At 45.5% G+C, this 22412-nt stretch overlaps 1 long non-coding RNA gene across 1 annotated transcript in view; it reads left to right on the forward strand.

Annotated features, from left to right (window-relative positions):
- The window catches only part of LOC137500409 (uncharacterized), a 258124-nt gene extending 249798 nt beyond the window's left edge, over nt 1-8326 (forward strand). The window contains exon 3 of the long non-coding RNA XR_011018032.1: nt 8304-8326. This is a non-coding gene — a long non-coding RNA (uncharacterized lncRNA). The remainder of the gene's footprint in view (nt 1-8303) is intronic.
- Nucleotides 8327-22412: the final 14086 nt, after the last annotated feature.

Genomic DNA, 22412 nt, shown 5'->3' on the forward strand with positions numbered 1-22412 from the left:
CTCACACTCTCTCTTCATAAATTCACTGGACAAAAAGTTAGTCACTCTACTGCGCACGCACAAACGCACGCGCTCTCTCTCTACGCGAGCATAAAGCAGTACGGCCAGTAAGACTTAGATGTCTGAAGCAGACATTATACGTCAACATGGGTAGATGTAAGGATATGATAGAGTGGCAAAAAGGGGGCAATCGTGATTGGCCGTGCCCATGGCTATACGGTGAGTGAAGTTGTCGGATTTGTTGGTCTTTTGCAGCCGACTGTTCAGCGTGTCTACAAGCACTCGTACACTACACGTAGCCACGAAACACGACGTCCAAATTGTGATCAGAAAAAGATTCTGACAGAGAGGGACCGAGAAACGTTACACGGCTTGTGAAGCAAAATCGTTTCCAAACCCGACAGGAATTGCTGCAGTCAATGACCGAAGGTCCATCCCAACCTGTTCGAGAGAGAACCTACGAACCTACTACGCTGGCGTAGCAGGGGGAGAGGTGATACTCCCATGTGACGCGTCCCAGGTGGCGGATAGGGGGGTCCTAACCGGCTTGCCGGCGGACTTGAGGGAAATAAAATACCTCTCGCGGACCAAACACACAACCCCCTGTGGGTGGGGGTAGCAGACGAAGAATACACCCATGGTATCCCCTGCCTGCCGTAAGAGGTGACTAAAAGGGGCGACCAAGGGATGATTAGATTAGGACCATGAAACTACTTGTGATTGGTACCATCACGCAACACCATGGGTCGCTATTACTTGCGCGTAGCTCCACTATGTTAGGTACCAAATAGGTTTGTGATTAGCAGCAATCAGGAGCACCGTGGGTCAGGCTTTTAGGGTACCTGTGATTAGTAGCACTATATGAGCGACACCAGGGTTCTGGCTTGCCTATGATTAGTACCCACCATATAAGGAACACCACGGGATAGTACGAGTCCCTGTGGTTAGTACACTTATGTGATGGAAACCATAGGTTTGCGTTGCCTGTAAATGGCGCCGCTATGTGTGAAACACCATAGGTCTGTATTACCTGTGCGAATTTCATTACCTGTGAGTAGTACCATAATGTGTGGAATACCGCGAGTCTACGATACTTTTGATTAGTACCGCAACATGACAAATACCATGGTTCTACTTTCCAAGGGATAAGTACCGTTATGAGAGGCCGATAACCTATATTTTGGACCGCTTTAGCTTGCAAGGATCATCGATTCAGTATTGAGCTCTAGAAGCAGTCCCTTGGTCATTATTACTATTGTTCTCCGTCAGTTTCTGAGACTGAGGCATTGCGGGTCTGCTTCACTGATTGTTTTAACTTCATATCCATCCGTTCATTTTTCGTTTTCACGCTTTGAATTCTGGTCAGTGGAGGAGTTTGGATTTGTATTTTGTAATTGCATTTCGTCTCATTTCGTACCATTAGGGGCCGATGACCTAGATGTTAGTCCCCTTAAAACAACAAGCATCATCAAGCGAGAGAGAACATTGCGACGGAACTGCATGTAATGATAATTTGGAATCGGTCACCTCGCAAGAGGCCATTGCTCATAGAGGCGCATAAAGCTGCGCGCCTACGTTGTGCTAGTAATCAAAATGTGGACGGTAGCTGACTAGAGAAACGTAATATGGTTTAACGAATTACATTTTTTGCCTGCATTCCAATGACGCACGTCGTCGAGTGCACCGAAGGGTGAATGAAGCATTTCATCCTGGATGTGTGCAAGGTGAAGTTCAAGCCGGAGGTGGGTCCGTGATGTCTTGGGGGTGTTTTTCATATCATGGATTGGGCGCGCTCACTGAGGTGACCACTAACACGAACCAGCATGATTATGTAAATATTCTGGAAGAGAAGGTTTTACATATCATTCAACATCTGTATGATGAGTATGCTATTGTTTCCCCGATTTTCCAAGATGACAACAGCAAAGTTCAACATGCTGCACGCATATGTGACAAGTTCAAAAAAAAAAAAAAAAAAAAAAAAAAAAAAAAAAAAAAAAAAACTCCCCCATTCTATTACATCTCGATTGGACTGAACCCTGCGCGTGAGGGACGCACATGTAGAATACACCCGCGGTATCCCCTGCCTGTCGTAAGACGCGAATAAAAGGGGCGACCTAGGCGCGGATATGGATTGCGGTTTGGTATAATGTGTCGGACCTCTTGTGGATGTTAAGGTTGAATACATCCCCAGGTAATCCCTGCCTGTCGTAGAAGGCGACTCAAAGGGTAATGTGGCCATGTCTCTCTTTATTCTTATTGATGGTTAGTTGCACACCAATTCATAAATATTTATGTGCGTGCTGCTCGGATATGGACCTCTTACGTGTGCGACTACGCCCGAAAGCCCGGAACAGTAACCACCCAGGAAGTGGAAGTTGGGAGTGTCATGTACCCGGGCAGTAGTATCCGCCTGACAACACAGGTCCCCACACAACCGAATGCCAGATGGACATATTCATTATTTTTGTTTATTTTTACCTATATTTAAATGCTCTGTACACGCTATGGGGTATATGCTATTACGGATGACTGGAGGAAGGAGTCCTCGTGCTCATTGCTTCAGTCCTCCCGTACTGGGCATCGTGTTGAGGTGATTCATATGGAGCATTTATGTCCATCTTCGGATAGGGATGTAAGTGTAGGTTAGGTAGCATTGCGCTGCTTATAACCTAAACCGCAGAAGTCCACACCTACACTCTGATACTGCTACAGTGGAATTGTATGGTTATGATAGGCATCATGCTGAGATGCGCCAGCTCATTAGTGAGTATTCGACGAGTATAGTCTGTATTCAGGAAACAAATTTCCGACCAGGTCAGCATACGATCATGAGAAATTTTCGACTATACTCGACAGAACGTCATTATGCTCACCGAGCTTCCGTTGGCGTTGGCATTTATGTCCGTTCTGATACCTAGCGAAGAGATTCTACTAAGAACTCCGCTGGAGGCTGTAGCAGTTCGCGTTCTGCTGCCTGTCATAGCAACAGTGTGTAATGTTTATTTTCCACTAGGCCAGCCTCTTAGCATAAATTATGTCTTTAATTTTATAGGTCAGCTTCCCCCTCCCTATCATTGGGAGATTTTAACGCCCATCACTCCATATGGGGCTTTGAGACGCCTTGCCTCCGGGGAAGAGAGCTGTAAACATTCGTTACAGAGCTGGATGTATGTATTTTGAACACAGGGGAACCAGCTCACTTTAGTGTTCGTTACGGCAAATATTCTCGCATAGACGTAAGTCTATGCAGCCGAACAGTGGTTCCGCTGTTTCGGTGGAATGCACACGGCGATCTTTGTGACAGTGGCAATTTTTCCATCATTCTTACTTTGTTACAACAAACATCCGTCGAGGCTCCTCCTCGATGGATTCTTAAACATGCTGATTGGTCAAAGTACACATCACTAGCTGCCTTTAACGACGATACCAGGCGGACCGTCGGCGAGGAAATAACTTACATCACCCGAGTTATTCTTGCTGCTACTGAGGATTCTATTTCCTCCTTTTCGGGGACTCCTCGCCAAAAACCCGTTCCTTGGCGGAACGCCGAAATTGCAGCAGCTATCAAGGAAAGGCGTCGTGCCCATAAACGTTATCGTAGGCAGCCTACTGTGGTCAGTTTGGTAACATTAAAAAAAAACTTGCGCTAAGGCGCGAGCTCTTATTCGGCAAAGTAAGGAAGCTTCGTGCGAGAGATTAGTGTCGTCTTTGACACCACATACTCCACCATCTCAAGTGTGGACTTCGACGTATTTCGGGTATCCAAGGATCATGTTCTGTAGCGGGAATTTCCATTGCAGGCAGTGTCGTCACTGAACCACTGTCGATTGCTAACCATCTAGCTAGTCATTTCGCGGATGTGTCTGGCTCCGGGGATTGCCATCGTGATTTCTCGCTCTGAAGCGGGAGGCAAGGAAACGTCTCCTGGACCAGACAATATCCATAACCAGATATTGAAACACCTTAGAGAGGATAGTCGTACTATATCTCCTTCGTGTGTATATTCGAATCTCGATTGAGTTTGATTTTCAGTCTCATTGGCGAGAGGGCATAGTCATTCCTGTCCTAAGTTTTCAGGAAGTTAAAGACCGATTTGTCTTCCAAACTGCCTGTGTAAGCTATTTGATATGATGGTAAATCACCGACTTGTGTGTTGTCTGGAGAAACAAGGACTCTTGTCCGATACCAGTGTGGTTTTCGAGCCGCTCGCTCGACCACTGACCATTTGGTACGCTTGGAAAGCTCTAACTAGGATGCGTTTCTCCACAAACAGCATTTGGTAGCTGCTTCCTTTGACTTAGAAAAGGCTTATGACACCACATGGCGATATGGTACCCTTTCATTCCTGCATCAGTGGAGATTCCGAGGTCACATGTCGGTATTTATTGCGAATTTTTTGACCCTCCGTCTATTCCATGCTCGAGTAGGGAGGACATATTCGCAATACCACGTTCAAGAAAATGGAATCCCACAGGGATCGGTTCCTAGTGTCACTCTGTTCGCGATTCCCATAAACGGTATTGTTGCTGCTGCTGGTTCAATAGTAATACCGTCGCTATATTTGGATGATTTTGCTCTGTACTATAGCTCGCGTAATATGGCAGTCGCATATGGACAATTACAGCAAGCTATCAGGAGAGTGGAGCAGTGAACCTTCGAACATGGCTTTCGGTTTTCCACCACAAAGACCACTGTTATCCACTCTTGTCGGAAACGTACTCTTAACCCACCTAATGGGCTTAATTAAGGAAATGTCGCTATTCCTGTAGTTGAAACTGACCGATTTCTTCGGCTCCTTTTCGATAGTACATTATCGTGGAGCCACATGTGCGTCAGCTAAAAGCACAATGCACCAAGAGGCTTAATCTCTTGATGTTTCTTAGCAGCACTAATTAGGGAGCTGACCGCACGTGCTCCTACGCTTCTATAGGGCACATATTTCATCTAGGTTACACCACAGCAGAGCAGCTTATGCCACGAACCTACTACGCTTTCGTAGCAGGGGGAGAGGTGATACTCCCACGTGGCGCGTCCCAGGTGGCGGATACGTGGGTCCTAAATGGCTTTCCGGCGGACTTGAAGGAAATAAAATACCTGTCGCGGACTAAACACACTACCGCCTGTGGGACGCAGACGAATAATACACCCGCGGTATCCCCTGCCTGTCGTGAGAGGCGACTAAAGAGGGCGACCAACGGATGATTGAATTAAAAGCATGAAAGTACTTTTGATTCGTACCATCACGCGGGGAAAACCATGGGTTGCCTGTACTTGCGAGTTGTACCACTATATTAGGTACGAAATAGATTTGTGATTAGCAGCAGCAAAGAGGCTGGTCTGTGTGTTTCCAGTACCCGTCCGTCGTACCAATGTGAGCAACACCACGGGTCTGGGCGTTGCCTGTGGGTTGTACCACTATATGAGCGACACCGTGGGTGTGCGTTGCCTGTGATTAGTACCCACTATGTGAGGAACACCACGGGAATACCGGCACCCGTGACTAGTACACCTAGGCGAGGGACCTCATCGGTTTGCGTATGCTATGAGTGGCGCCTTGGTGTGAGAAACACCATAGGTCTGCGTTACCTGTACGATGTACAATACTTGCGACTAGTACCATCTTGTGTGGAACACCGTGAGTCTTCGCTGGATTTTGGGCCTCTTTAGACATCAAGCATCCACGTCCCTTGGTCAGTCATACTATTATTTATGGTATTTTTGGAGTCGCATCCACTGTTTTTGTTTCCTTCTTTTTGGGGGGTTCATGTCCATCCATTCATTATTCATGACATTTTTTTATTTTGGTCAGTGGATGATTTTGAACTTTTTGTTGTAATTTCATTTCGTACCATTACGGGCCGGTGACCTCGATGTTAGGCCCCTTTAAACAACAAGCATCATCATCATCAAAATCATCATCATCATCAGAGCAGCTTATGGCTCAGTAAGACCAAGCGTTCTTGCGAGATTGAACATTATCCATCACAGCAGGGTTAGGTTGGCGACGGGAACTTTTCGAACAAGTCCCGTAGCTAGCCTGCTCGCTGAATCTGGTGTTCCACTTGTATACCTGAGGCGCCAGCACCTCCCTCTGTCGTATGCTGCAAATTTGCGACAGATGCCACTTCACCTAAGCTATCCTTGCGTATTCAAGCTGCTTGTCCTCGATCAACGTGACCAATTGGAATACGCTTGGATAGCAGTCACAGTTTGTTTTACGTAACTTCGGTACCTTGCCTGGTGAGACAATCAAGTGGGGTACCTCCGTGTGTAGTACGATGTCGAGAAATAATCCTGAATCTGCACACTGGCCCGAAGGAAAACACGGACCCTTCGATTTATCGGAGGCTCTTCCTGTCCGTTGTCGGTCGGTATCCAGGTTCAGACGTCATCTACAGTGATGGTTCAAGGACAAAAACGAAGTTGGGCTGTGCGTTCGTTGTCGACAATGACAGGTTTCTTTCTGCATTTCTGGAAACTTGTAGTGTGTACACAGCGGAGCTCTATGCCATCTGAGAAGCTCTGCGGTACGCACTGTCCCATGAGCGCAGACACTTTCTTCTGTGTACTGACTCCTTGAGCTCTCTACAATATATTGACACCTGTTTCCCTCGGCACCCTCTGGTACAGCGGATCCAGGACCTGCTGGCCCTGAATCACGTTTGTTGCTCCCAAGCCATATGGGTGTGGAGGGAAACGAGCTAGCAGATAAGTCTGTCAAGGAGGCAGTTAAAATGCCCGCGTTGACTTTCAAGGTTCCAGCAAGTGATATTCGCTCTCTCATCTGAGACATCTGGTTATGTCCCTATGGGATATGGAGTGGCAGGTTACTCCTGACCCAAATAAGCTGAGAGCGATAAAATGTAAAACGAAGGTATGGAGGACTTATCTTCGGGCTTCTCGGAGGGAAGCAGTGGTATTATGTCTTCTTCGTGTCGGCCACGGTATACTAACGCACTCTCATTTATTAAAAGGAGAATCCCCTCCGGTGTATACTTGCGGCGATCACCTTACCGTGGTACACATCCTTCCGGAGTGCGTGGACCTAGTCTGTCTGCGCCGTAGGCTAAATCTCCCACGTACCATCTCCCCCAACCTGCGCGATGACGAGCAGTCCGCAGACATCGTCTTCAGTTTTATGAGGGGTAGTGTTCTTTTTTATCGTGTGTAATGATGTCCTTTGTCCTAGTGCCTTTATGTTAACTGCGCTTTTATCCCATTGACTTTATTTTAGTTCGTTTTGCGTGTTTTAATTTGTTATTTTATCTTCTTGAATTTTATATATATATATCTGCATTCCAGGCAATTCCTTATTCCTTCGTCACCTGTACTTTATATTATTTTATAAGCAATAAGGCATTGCGAATTAGATCCACTGATTGGTTTAATCTCATAACCATTTTTCATCACCTTTTTTAAAACTCCAGTCAGTGGATACATGTTAAAATTTTAATTATCATATCACGTGTCGTCCATCTCGTTTCATTAGGGGCCGATGACCTTCGATATTAGGCCCCTTTAAACAAAAAGCATTATCATCATCATCATCATCATCAGCGATTAGACTGCAAAATCACCTGACTTGAACCCTATTGAAAATCTGTGGGACATGTTGAAGCAGCGGGTAGACGTCGCCATCTGCATCCCTGCAATTTGGTGGAACTGCGTGATCAAATCCTCGGCGAATGGCACAACCTTGGGGCCCCATTTCCTAACTGAATCCAGGCGGTTATCAAGTCCAGAGTTGGAGTTATATGGCATTAAACGAAGATTGTAATGATTTCGCCAGGGGTGACTTTTAGTCCGATGCGCTTACACTATTGACTGTATTAAATTCTCGATCATTTTCGTATCATTGTACTTGGTCAGTCGGTATATTTTAAGTTTTAGTCTATCATTTCATTTTGTTTCATCTTTCATTGGGAATTGGCGATGACCTAGATGTTAGGACACTTGAAACAATGATCACCCATTGGGGTGTACCTAACAATCGTTGCAATTCCTCTGTTTAAGGAAACAAATCTACATTATTATTATTATTATTATTATTATTATTATTATTATTATTATTATTATTATTATTATTATTATTAGGAATTGAGGAAGGGGAAGATTCTTCATTAATAATGTATTTACGTGAGCGGTATTTTCTTTTGTTTATAAATTACTGAGTTTTATAAATTCAACTCCAGAATATATAATGTGTTTTAATATGGCCCGGTATCACAATCTGCATCATTAATCATTATTTCGCTATTTGTCCCGCTGATGATAACGGAATATCTTATTTACTTTTACAGCGATAGATGGCGGAAAATGAAGCTGGCGAAGGTGTCGAGGCAGACGGACCTGAGAATGTTCCTGAGGAGCAAGTTCTTGATGCGCCCGTTCCAGAGGAGGAGGCACAACCACCCGAGGCAGCATCAGAAGAGCAACCAGCTGAAGAGCCTCCTTCCGAAGAGCCTCCTTCCGAAGAGCCTCCTTCCGGAGAGCTTCCTTCCGAAGAGCCTCCTTCGGGAGAGCCTCCTTCGGGAGAGCCTCCTTCCGGAGAACCGCCTTCCGAAGAGCCACCTTCCGACGAACCTAGAGGTGAAGAAGCGCCGTCAGGAGGGCTTGAAACAGAAGAACCAATTCCCGAGGAGGCTGAGGTTGAGGCTTCACCTTCAGGAACGAGAGTGGTGAAGTTGTCACCATCCGGAGAGCAAGCAGTAAAAGAATCGTCATCAGGGGAGCATTCTCCAAAAGCATCGCCATCAGGAGTACAACCAGTGAAGGAGACACCATCTGGAGAGCACGCGCCTGGAGAACCGCCAGTAGAGGAAGAGGGAGCCAAGCCATCACCGTCAGCGGTACAAACTCCAAAAGCAACGCCGTCGGTAGTGGAGGCACAAAAGACCCCAAGTGGAGCAGTGAAGCCGGACTTGGAGGTCATTGTGGATAGGAGTGAGGAACAAGCTTCTACCTCGGAGAGCTCAGAGGCGCCATCGCGGAGGAGCACGAGCAAGCTTTCAACTACGTCTTCCAGCTTTATAGAGCCGGAAGATAAACTAAGACCTCCAGATAAAGCTATGGAAGATGTAGAAAAAATAGCTAGTGGAATGATGGAGGCAGCGGGTTTTCCTGCACGGTATGGTGAAGAGTCAAGTCTCCCTGCGTTATCTGTCAAGTCTGGGACAGCTAGTGTCCACTTTCAGCCGCACATGATGCCCCTGTCCAGCAGCGTTACCGATGTGTCTGGTTCACCATCCATGCGTCTCGCAAGACAGTTCAAGCCCCCTCAAGGGAGTGTTGGAAGCAAGACTGGTGGGTTAATGAGCAGAACAATAATTCCTGGAAGAAGACCTTCACAAGAGTCTAGTATCCTGGTATGTTATTGACATGCTAAGCTATATACTGGTTAGGTTTATGTTAGGCTAAGCTACAACAGTAATGTCACTGTATGACCTTGCATTAGATCCTTTGTGTTTTCCCCACTTTCCACGAATCTACTACGCTGGCGTATCAGGGGGAGAGGTGATACTCCCGCGTGGCGCGTCCCAGGTGGAGGATAGGGGGGTCCAAACCGGCTTTCCGGCGGACTTGAGGGAAATAAAATACCTCTCGCGGACCAAACACACTGTCCCCTGCGGGTGGGGGACTCACATGTAGAATACACTCGCAGTATCCCCTGCCTGTCGTAAGAGGTGACTAAAAGGGGCGACCTAGGCGCGGATATGGATTGCGGTTTGGTATAATGTGTCGGACCTCCTGTGAATGTTGAGGTTGAATACATCCACAGGTAATCCTTGCCTGTCGTAGAAGGCGACTCAAAGGGTCATGTGGCCATGGCCCCCTCTTTATTTTTTATTGTTTTTCCGAGGGTCAGTTGTAGACCATTTCAAAATTTTTGATGTGCGTGCTGCTCGGCGATGGAGCTCCTGCGTGTGCGAGTCCGCTCGAAAGCCCGTGTCAGTAACCACCCAGGAAGCGGTGGGTGGGAGTGTCATGTACCCGGGCAGTAGTATCCGCCTAACAACACAGGTCCCCGCACAGCCGAATGCCAGAAGGACATATTTTTATTAATTATTTTTATTTATTTTTCCCTATATTTAGTGCTCTGTACACGCTATGGGGTACATGCTATCGCGAGTGACTGGAGGAAGGGAGTCCTCGTGCTCATTGCCTCAGTTCTCCCGTATTAGGCATCGTCCAACATAGGACCCCGGGCAGTACCTGCTACGACCAGGTGGGTATTGCCTTGCCTGCTTGGTTCGGCTACGGAGACCCCTGATCGGAGTGGTTGGCATTCAGGGAGGATGATTTCGTGCATGGCGTCGATACCACTTCCGCCTGCCACCTCGGGTAGTTCACTACCCAAGTCTTTAACTTTTGATTGAGTAAGAGGGTCAACACCTTGGAAACAAGCGCAGAGTATTAGTCTGGGTCCCAGCTTCCCTAGGTTCCTTGTTGCTACGAGAACCGACGGGCACGATTTCAAGCTGGTGAAATCGATTCTTTTCAGTCGACACATTGACGTTGTATACGGTGAACTTGAGGACCTTAAGAAAATGCGCAATGGTGGTTTGCTTCTAAAGACGAGCACTGCGCTCCAAGCAGAGCGGTTGCTTAAGTGCGACCACTTTGGCGACATCCCCGTCAAAGTGGAAGAGCACAAAACTTTGAATCTGGTTCGTGGAGTTATTTTGTGCCGTGATCTTATTCTAAACACTGGCGATGAATTTATGGAGGACATAAAGGACCGTGGCGGGACACACGTCCGACGCATTATGCGCAAAGTCAACGGTGAAGACGTTGCCACAGGTGCTTCCATAGTTTCCTTCAAATTGTCAGTGTTGCCAGAGAAATTCAAGGTAACGGCCTATCGTTGCGATGTGAGGCCGTACATCCCGCCTCCCATACGGTGCTGTCAATGCCAGAGATTCTGACACATGGTATCTCGTTGTTCGAATCAGTCTGTGTGTGATACATGTGGGAAAATAGCTAACGGTGCGGAGGAAACACCTCCGTACAAGTGCACTAACTGCGCTGGTCTTCATTCTCCTCGGGATAAGAACTGTCCGACCTATCTGAGTGAGAAGAAGATCCAGGAGATCAAGACCCTAGATGGTCTTTCCTACCAGGAAGCGCGCTGCAAGTTTAATTCTCTGAATGCTCTGGCCAAGACACTAGACTTCAGCATGATAGCACAGTCTCTCCCAGGTTCGTCATTTTCCATTGCAACACGTTCCCAGTAGATTGCTACACCCAAGGCGGCAGTTGCTCCTGTGAACACCGCCTCAAGGAGAATGAGCTCTAAGGCGGGTCCATCCCGCCTTCGACCACCAAAAAGCCTGTGCCGGCTAAGAAACCTACGTCTGCACAGCAAGGGAAGAAGACTACGTCGTGGAGTTATTTTCCATCCAGCTTCCCTAGATTCCTTGTTGCTACGAGAACCGACGGGCGCGACTACGTCTTCTTCGCCTACGAGGTCGGCGAAAGCCGCGCCTAAGCCGGCGGAGGCGTCATCATGGACCAGGGCTGGAAAATCACCTCCCAGCCCGTCCAAACAAGAATCGACGGCGGGAAAGGAGAGCGCCCTCACCAGGCGCTTCTTCTACATCTCCTACAAATGGGGCCTCACGCCCTCACCTGGAGGGTCTGATTCTGCGCCAGCGGGTCTTCCTTCTGGAAAACCTGCGCGCTCCCCTCGTAGGAGGATACCCCGTCCCCGGACTACGTCGATGGTGATGTGAGTGCAGGTTAGGTTAGGTAGCATTACGCTGCTCCTAACCTGAACTTCCGAAGTCCACACCCAAAATATGGCACTGTTAGGCTTCGGCCACAGTGCAGGCGGCGAGCGGAGCGTTGCGTTCTGTGGCGGCAAAGATGAGACTCAAACCTGCGTTAGCAAATGCATGTGGCCATAGTGCCAGCGGCGCGTCATTTTGGAGGGGAAGTTGGCTCAAGGACAACGCTGCCTGCCGCCAGCCGCTCACTCCTGTTTGAGATTTCAGCTGCGCCGCCCGCAATGACTGTTCGTGAGTTAACAGGAGAGGAGATGTAAGTGCTAATTTCTGAAGTTCAAACCTGAACTTTGCTATGGAACGACTGAGAGAAGAACGTCGAAAACCTAATAGTGACAAGGGAAGCCCGGAAAGAGATTGGAACGATCTTAAAAATACCAGATAAATACAGTTAAAAATCAATCACGGTTATGGACATAAACATTATTGTCTTTAATGCATCATATTATTATTATTATTATTATTATTATTATTATTATTATTATTATTATACGCCCTATTTTTATTGTTTAATTAATATCATTATCCTTTGTAATATATTGGCGATATGAAAACTTGTGTTCGTCATTACATCTGACTTTTATGGGTCTCTGGAAGTTGGTGACTTGCTTCTCCAGTCGCGCCTTAAGTTTTAGAAAAAAGTCAAAAGTTTGAATGGACATAAAGTATATTTGAAAAATCTTAGCAGGAAATCAATTAAGTTCTCCATATAAATTGTGAAACTCCCCATGCATTTCACGTTATTTATTTACTGGGTGATTACGAAATTCTCTCCTAGTCCTGCGTCGAATTCTTCAGTTTAGATTTTTTAAAAAAATCTAAAACCAGAAACAAACGAGAAACGTTTGAAACTGCCATTATCTAATCACTGTGTGCAGGGGAGACGCCGCGCCGCTTACTGACTCTCGCTAGATGTCCACACAGGCGCTCTCTCCTCCCCACTCTTCAACTTTTTGATAGTGGCAACGCTCCGCTCGCCGCCTGCACTGTGGCCGAAGCCTTACTGTTACAGGGTTTTTCCGTAGAGCAGAAAGAGGTTAAAAAGGTGCTGGGATGAATGGGTCTATCTACAAAATCAAAATTTAAAATTGAACTGAAGGTTATATTTCTTTTAGAACTTCAAACTTCAAAATGTTTTATAACAATGAAACATCAGGTGCAATGACAATATTGAGACAAGTCTAGGAAGGTCCAAGATTAGTGATTTTTACAAATTCTGGGCTCCAAGCCCCTAGTTTTACAATTTTACAAATGGAAGAAGTATTATTTAGTGAAGGGCAGAAAAAGGCCTAATTCAAGAGCACTTGCTCCCTAAATCACAATATCTATCCTCTCAGAGGCACACTTTACAGTTACAAAACTTTGAAAGCAGAGCTAGCAGGCTCTCAGTTTTCCAAGCCTGCCCAAAGCAACATTACAACAATCTCTGGCCCCTCAAGCCACATTTCCACGAATCTGCTACGCAGGCGTAACAGGAGGAGAGTAGATACGCCCACGTGGCGCGTCCCAGGTGGCGGATAGTGGGGTCCTAACCGGCTCGCCGGTGGACTTGAGGGAAATAAAATACCTCTCGCGGACCAAACACACACCCTCTGTGGGTGGGGGAGTCAGACGAAGAATTCACCCACGGTATCCCCTGCCTGTCGTAAGAGGCGACTAAAAGGGGCGACCAAGGGATGATCCAATTAGAACTATGAAACTACTTCTACTTAGTACCATCACGCAGGGAACACCATGGGTTGCATTTACTTGCGTGTAGTACCACTATGTTAGGTACTGAATAGTTTTGTGATTAGTAGCGACAGTTTGTGAATCAGGATGGTGGTCCTACAGTACCTGTGATTCGTACCCCTATATGAGCGACACCATGGGATTAGCGACACCATTCTGCCTTACCTATGCTCAGTTCCCACTATGTGAGGGATTCCACGGGATAGTACGGGTCCCGGTGGTTAGTCCACTTATGTGAGGAACGCCATTGGTTTGCGTTACCTGCAAATAGCGCCTCAATGTGCGAAACACCATAGGTCTGTGTTACATGTGCGCATTACACTACCTGTGAATACTACTATAATGTGTGGAATACCGCGAGTCTCCGCTACTTTTGATTAGTACCGCAACATTACACATAGTATGGTTCTAATTTCCTAGCGATAAATACCACTATGAGGGGCTGACGACCTGGATTTTGGACCCGTTTCGACTATACGCATAATCAGTTCAGCATTGTGCTACAGAAGCAGTCCCTTGGTCGGTAATACGATTGTTTTGTGCCAGCTTCTGTGCATGTGAGGCACTGAGGATCGAATCCACTGATCGTTTTAAATTCATATCCATCCATCCATTCATTCTTCGTCCTCATACTTTGAATTCTGGTCAGTGGAGGATTTTGGAATTTTAAGTTGTTATTTCATTTCGTCTCATTTCGTACCATTAGTGGCCGATGACCCCGATGTTAGGCCCATTTAAACAACAAACATCATCATCAGCATCATCATGCCACAATTTACGAATAAACTGGTTTCTACACAGGGGTATCCAGTACCCAACCTACAGGGTCTTCGCGATAAAATATCAGGTAAAATAAACGGCCCGAACACAAGCTGAATGGAGGCGTACACTGCGCTCCAGATAATGCAATCTTAAAACCTAAGGGGTCTCGGCCGAAGAAACAGGGGCTAATCCCAAGCTACTTGACGGAGCACGCATGGAAATAACTGTAATACATTATAGGAAAAAAGGTTGCTAAATCGCAGGCACGTCAAACCAAGATGAAGGTGAGCTCGAGAGGGTAACTCAGTCTCTATCCCCGATTTACAATTAAAGCTTTGTTAAGTTTTACATTAGCCAAAAGAAAATTTACATTTTACAAAAGGTAGGTTACATAGTTAAAGATTCGGACCATTCCCTCAGATTAAACTGCGGAGGTAGCAAGAAAGAATGATTTTATGTGGCCATTACCTTATAGATGTTCTGCTGACGGGAGAAAGAGGCCACCCGCCGCCTGCTTAAACACACCACACAGTAAGATGACAAACAATTGGCCAAGAAGCGTGAAAAGCCGCAGTTTATAAACCCTCAGGGAAGGTTCGAGATTATTCAAGATTAATTAGGACACGCCCTCTTAATTTTTATTACGTAAACACAAAGTGAACAAGAAATGTGGGATTGGTTGAAAATTAATTACAAAAACTAGTGATTGGCTAGATTCAAAACTGACGTAGAGAAAAGGAATTATTGCCAACCCAAAAATAAATGAACATAGATCAGTTATTGACAACCTAGAAGTACAAAACTTCTTTAAATTATAAGTTCTTACACCTTGCACCAGGGTGCATGATGATAGCTTTTTGGTAGTGTCATCTGTGGAAGAATGTTCAAACTTCTTGATGAATGGCAAACAAAACAAGAATAGCAGTCAGTATAGGAATCTTCACGATAACAAAATCACTTAGTATTTTAGTAGTGACATCTTCTGATTAAATTTCCAACTTGTAGTGTCATAAGTTCCACTGTTTGACCAATAGAGGAGTTCATTAAGGCACTTATTTGAATGCGCGGCTTTGAGGTGTACCTCCCGTTACAGTTACAACGGAATTGTAACGGTTATGATAGGCATAATGCTGAGCTGCTCCAGTTCATTAGCGAATATTCGGCGAGTATAGTCTGCATTCAGGAAACAAATTTCAGACCAGGTCATCATACGGTCTTGAAAAAGTTTCGACTATACACAACAGAACGACATTATGCTCACCGGGCTTCCGGTGGCGTTGGTATTTTTGTTCCTTCTGATACCTAAAGGGTAGAGGTTCCATTAAGAACCCTGCTGGAAGCTGTAGCTGTTCGCGTTCCGCTGCCTGTCATAGCAACAGTGTGTAATATCTGTTTTCCACCAGGCCAGCCTCTTAACATGAATGATGTCACTGATTTTATGGTCAGCTTCCAACTCCCTTCCTTTTAATGGGCGATTTTAACGCTCATCACCCCATATGAGGCTTTGATACACCTTACCTCCCGGGAAGAGAGCTGGAAACATTAATAACCGAGCTGGATTTATGTATTTTGAACACTGGGGAACCAACTCACTTTAGTGTACTTTACGGCACATATTCTCGCATAGACGTAGGTCAATGCAGCCGAAAATTGGTTCCGCTGTTTCGGTGGAATACACACGACGACCTTTGTGACAATGACCATTTTCCAATCATCCATACTTTGACGAAACAAAAATCCGTCAAGGCACCCCTCGATGGATTCTTAAAACATGCTGATTGGCCACAGTTCACATCCCTAGCTGCCTTTAAGGCCGATACCACGTCGACCGTAGACGGCGAAGTAACTAATATAACAAGAGTTATCCTTGCTGCTGTAGAGGTGACCCTTCCTTCCTTCTCAGGGTCTCCTCGCCGAAAACTCCTTCCTTGGCGGAACGAAGAAACTGCAGCAGCTATCACAAAAAAAAAAGCCCTCGAGCCCATAAATGTTATCGTAGGCAGCCTACCATGGCCAAATTGGTAACATTAAAAAAACTCCGCGGTAAGGCGCGAGTTCTTATTCGCCAAAGTAAGAAAGCTTCGTGGGAGAGATATGTGTCGTCTATGACGTCACATACTCCATAACCTCAAGTGCGGACTAAACTTCGACGCATTTCGTGTATCCAAGGATCATCTTCTGTACCGGAAATTTCCATTGCAGGCAGTGTCGTCACTGAACCTCTCTTGCTTGCTAACCATCTGGCTGGTCATTTCACGGATGTATCTGGCTTCGGGAATTACCATCGTGATTTCCTCGCTCTGAAGCGGGAGGCAGAACGTTATCACCTTAGTTTTGCCACTCAAGTTTCAGAGGACTATAACGTGCCTTTTACAGAGTGGGAAGTTAGCGTTTTGCAAGAACACGTCTCCTGGACCAGACAACATCCATAACCGGATGTTGAAACACCTTAGTGAGGATAGTCTACGATATCTCCTTCGTGTGTTCAACCGAATCTGGATAGAGGGTGATTTTCCGTCTCAGTGGTGAGAGGGCATAGTCAAAGATCCTAAATATGCAGGAAGTTACAGACCGATTTGTCTTACAAACTGCCTGTGTAAGCTTTTTGATAGGATGGTCAATCGCCGACTCGTGTGGTGTCTGGAGAAACAAGGACTCTTGTCCGAGTATCAATGTTGTTTTCGAGCTGCTCGCTCGACTACTGACCACTTGGTATGCCTGGAGAGCTCTATCCAGGATGCGTTTCTCCGTAAACAGCACTTGCTAACTGTTTTCTTTGATAGAGAGAAGGCCTACGACACCACATGGCGCTATGGTATCCTTTCAGTGGTGCATCAATGGAGATTCCGAGGTACCTTGCTGGTACTTATTGCGTATTTTTTGTCCCTCTGTCTTTTCCGTGTCCGAGTAAGGAGGACATATTCGCAATACCACGTTCAATAAAATAGAGTCCCACAGGGATCGGTTCTTAGTGTCACTCTGTTCATGATTCCCATAAACGGTATTGTCGCTGCTGCTGGTTCAGCAGTAATACCTTCGCTATATGTGGATGATTTTGCACTGCACTGTAGCTCGCGTAATATGGCAGTCGCAGAGCGACAATCACAGCAAGCTATTAGGAGAGTGAAGAGTGGACCTTAGAGCATATCTTTTAGTTTTCCACCGCAAAGTCCTCTGTTGTCCACTTTTGTCGGCAACGTACTGTTCACCCGCAACTTGAGCTTTTTTTAAAGAAATGTCGTTCTTCCCGTAATTGAAAGCGATTTCTTGGGCTCCTGGGACTCACACGTGCGGCAGTTAAAATTGCAATGCACCAAGAAGCTGAATATTTTGTAGAGTCTTAGCAACAAAAATTGGGGAGCTGACCGCGGGGTGCTGCTGCGATTGTATAGGACACATATTTTATCCATATTAGACTACGGCAGTGCAGCATATGGCTCTGCATATCCAAGCGTCTTTCAGACACTGAACAGCATCCACCACATCAGGGTAAGGATGGCGACGGGTGCTTTCCGAACAAGCCCCATTGCTAGCCAGCTCGCTGAATCCGGTGTGCCGCCTTTACACCTGAGGCGCCAGCAAATGCTTCTATCGTATGCTGGAAATTCGCGACAGATGCCATTTCACCCAAGCTAACCTTACGTATTCAACAATGGAAACCGTTGTCTATACGCTGCTTGTCCTCGAGCAACGCGGCCGGTTGGAATACGCTTGGACAGCAGTCACAGATTTCTTCACGTACCTTCCGTTCCTTGCCTTCTCAGACAACCAAGTGTGGTACCTCCGTGGTTAAAACGACGACCTGACATAGTTCTGGATCTGCACACTGGCCCGAAGGAAAGCTCAGACACTTCGATTTATCGAAGGATCTTTCTGTTCGTTGTTGGCCGGTATCCAGGTTCAGACTTTGTTTATACGGTTGGTTCGAAGACAGACACGAAGGTGTGCTGTGCGTTGGTTGTCGACAATGATAGGTTTACTTTTGCTCTCTCGGATACCTGTAGTGTGTACACAGCAAATGTCTATGCTATCTGTAAAGCTTTGCGCTACGCACTGTCCGATGAAAGCCGACACTTTCTTGTGTGTACTGACTCCTTGAGCTCGCTACAGTCTATTGATACTTGTTTCCCTCGACACCCTCTGGTGTAGTGGATCGAAGGCCTGTTGGCCTGGTGTTCGGATGCCGGCACCAGAATCACGTTTATATGGCTCCCAAGACACATTGGTGTAGACGGAAACGAGTTAGCAGGTAAGGCTACCAAGGAGTCAGTTACACTGCACCTGTTACCTTACAAGGTTCCAGCAAGTGATAATCGCTCTCAGCTGAGACATTTGGTTATGTCTAATTTGGATATGGAGTGGCAGGCCATTCCAATTCCAAATAATCTGAGAGCGATAAAAGGTATAACGAAGGTAATAAGGACTTCCCTTCGGGTTTCTTGGAGGGAAGCAGTGGTTGACTGTGTTTTAATATGTGTTTTTATATTATAATGTGTTTTTTAAAATATTAATTTGCGTGATTATAATATTGTAAGTTAGGGCAATGCCTGATTCTTAATCTATCATTTTACCGAAAATGAGGCGTTGCGGATTAGATCCACTGATTAGTGTAAGCTCACAATCATTGTTCTTCATTTGTTTTAAATTCTAGTCAGTAGAATCAGTTTGAAATTTTATTGATCATATCATGTCTTCCACCTCGTATCCTTAGATGCTTTTTGTTGCTATTTGCCTTACAGCCCCAGCATTTGCCTTGTGTGAAAATGGGGTAACCATCTTCATGGCTGCCTACAGTGGGGTTCGAACCCACTATCTCTCGGATGCAAGCTAACAGCTGCGCGCTCTTATCCGTACGACCATCTCACCCGGTACCAGTAGATGTTAGGCACCTTCAAACAACAAGCACCATCATGATCATCACCTTAATGATACACAATCCGAGTAGAATTTTGAATATTTTAAGAATCCAGAAGATTAATTAGAATAAATAAATAAATAAATAAATAAATAAATAAATAAATAAATTAATTAATTAATTAATTAATTAATTAATTAATTATCGACTCAGACGGTCAAAGCCGGTTTGTACAGTTGACAGGAAGACCATGTTCGCACCCTTCACTACACACGCGTGAACATTGTTCATTGCTGGCAACTCCACGAACCAAGTTTTCAAACTCGACAGAAATCCACGTTCGCCATGAACATAGTTCGTAGGACGCAAAAGCGATCTTGGTTCGTGAACTTTGAAGAGGACCAAGTTCGCCGAATCATGTATGTGTGTAGGCTGCTTAAGACGACAAGAAAATAAAATCGGACGATGAAAACGTGACTACTCACCGTCACAAAGCACACGAGTTTCTCAATATTTTTTGTTAGTGGCTTTACGTCGCACCGACACAGATAGGTCTTATGGCGACGATGGGATAGGAAAAGCCTAGGAGTTGGAAGGAAGTGGCCGTGGCCTTAATTAAGGTACAGCCCCAGCATTTGCCTGGTGTGAAAATAGGAAACCACCGAAAACCATCTTCAGGGCTGCCGACAGTGAGATTTGAACCCACTATCTCCCGGATGCAAGCTCATAGCCGCGCGCCTCTAACCGCACGGCCAACTCACCCGCTTCTCAACTCTTAATTTAATGTTTAATTTAATTTAATGTTTACAACAGAACGATAATTCGTAGTTAAGTAATACTTAGATATGATGGTATCCCACTGTAAGAGGAGTGGTACAGAGCTACGTGTGGTTACCTACAAATTGTTAGCCCTCAGAACTGAAAGGCATTATTTATGGTTACTGGCCATCGGTAATTAAATCGAGCAAGGTGAGATAATACGTTTTAGGAAAACGGCCAGTAACATGCTCGGAAACAGTATTTCGTTCTCAGTAAGTTACAACATCTCTGACATACCATATAATAAGAATTAACAACATACCAGAAGTCTTCAGTAATAATAAGGGGCTACCTGGCCGAGGCGGAAAAGGCGTGCTCGGCTCTCCTGGAAGGGCGTGGGTTCGATTCCCCGTCAGGAAGTCGTAAAATTTAAGAAACGAGATTTCCACTTCTGGAAGTGTACATGGCCCTGAGGTTCACTCAGCCTACAGCAAAAATGAGTACCAGGTTAATTCCTGGGGCAAAGGTGGCCCGACGTAGAGCTAACCACTCTACCCCATCAAGTTCCGAGGTTACGGATAGTGGAAGCCTTTACTTTCCACTCCTCCAGGGGCCTTCATGGCCTGTACGGAGATGACTTTGCTTTACTATTTTCAGTTATAATAACTTCGTCGTTGAATAATACAAACCGATACAGAACTAAGTAGAGTGGAATACAAGGTAATAGCCTTCCTAAGAGAAAGAGTGTAATAAGATTACTGACCACAGGAAATTAAATGAAACAAGTAAATATAATAGGTTTTAGAAAAACTGTAGTAATGATTAATAATCGCTCCCAATTACTAGTGAGGATTTAAAAAACGGAAATGGCGTATGGCTTTTAGTCCCGGGAGTGTCCGAGGACAAGGTCGGCTCGCCAGATGCAAGTCTTTCGATTTGACAAGCGTAGGCGACCTGCGCGTCGTGATGAGGATGGAATGATGATGAAGACAACACATACAACCAGTCCCCGTGCCAGCGAAATTAACCAATTAGGTTAAAATTCCCGACCCTGCCGGGAATCGAACCCGGGACCCCTGTGACCAAAGGCCAGCACGCTAACAATTTAGCCATGGAGCCGGACACTAGTGAGGATGAAGATCATACATAAGATAGAGGGAAAATGAGCAAGCCATGCACCGAACAGAATAATTTAAATTTTACACACACAGGGGCAATTTGCAAGCAAGAGAAAATAAAATTGTAAATAAAGGCACTTACAAAAGTACTTTCCCCCCAATAGGGATAAGAAACGGGGAAAACGCGCAGTAATATAGAGAGCTATATCTCAATCGTGTGTATAGCTTGAAATCCTGGTTAAAACTCCTAGATGGCTACCACAACAAGGACCAAGACCAACCTGCCTCCCATTAGTAATAGATGGAGAAGGGTAATAACGTAATAAGCCATACAGGTACACTGTTCAACACAGGGCTAAACATGACTTAATTCCAATTTTAAAATGCCCTTACACATTTGGTGAAGGTATGCTACCTTAAGAATTCCACTTCTTCTTAGTTGATACTCTTCCTCAAGAAAATATAACAATGATTACTACCAAAACTGTATTTTCTATTTCGCATACTGTCCTCAATATCAGAAGAGCTCTCAAATGATGACCATCATAATTAAAACGATAAATAGTGATTGTAAATTGTCTCTGCTTTCCAGTTACGACGTATATCTAGCGATAAACGTGGTGGTTCTCGAGCAGGGAGCATCCTATCGTTCCGTAAATACAGCACACCTGCCGACTACCTGGAAAGGACTGCGAAGGTAAGTTAATAATAGTTGTATCAAGCAGGCTATTACCGTGATTGAACCAGTAGTTATTAATGTAGGTTGGATAAGTCAATTTCCACAGAGAAAATGCGTTCTGTTGTTGATTTTGCCCCTGTGTTTGGGCAACACAGATGAAGACTACACTCACGGTATCCCCGGCCTGTCGTAAGAGACGACTAAAAGGGGGCGAACACGGGATGATGACTTTAGAACAGTGAGATTACTTGTGATTAGTATACCTGCGGAGCACCATGGGACGCCGTTACTTGGAACTGGTAGCGCCTTGCGAAGAAAACCATGGGTCTACGTTGTACAGGGCCAGTACCATTATGTGAGGAACATTATGAGTCTGAGTGTCGCTTGTGATAGAAGTCATCATGTGTGTATCACTGGTCGGTTCCACTGTGTTCAGAATGGGCCTGCGTTGCCTGACAGAAGTGTTATCATGTGCGAAACACCATGCGTTTTTGTTACCTGAAAGTGGTGGCATTGCGTGTGACATACCATGGGTCTACATTACCTGTGATTAGTACCACTGTTTGGGAAACACCGTAGTTCTGCTTTACTGGTGATTAGTACCATTGTGAGGGGCCGGTGACCTGGATTTTGGACCCCTTTAGATAAAAAGCATCATCCCAGTAAATAAGATATTGTGAATTGGATTCACTGATCGTTTCACGATCATTATCTCATCTCAA

This window comes from Anabrus simplex, chromosome 4 (genome assembly GCF_040414725.1).
Source record: "Anabrus simplex isolate iqAnaSimp1 chromosome 4, ASM4041472v1, whole genome shotgun sequence".
Taxonomy (NCBI): domain Eukaryota; kingdom Metazoa; phylum Arthropoda; class Insecta; order Orthoptera; family Tettigoniidae; genus Anabrus; species Anabrus simplex.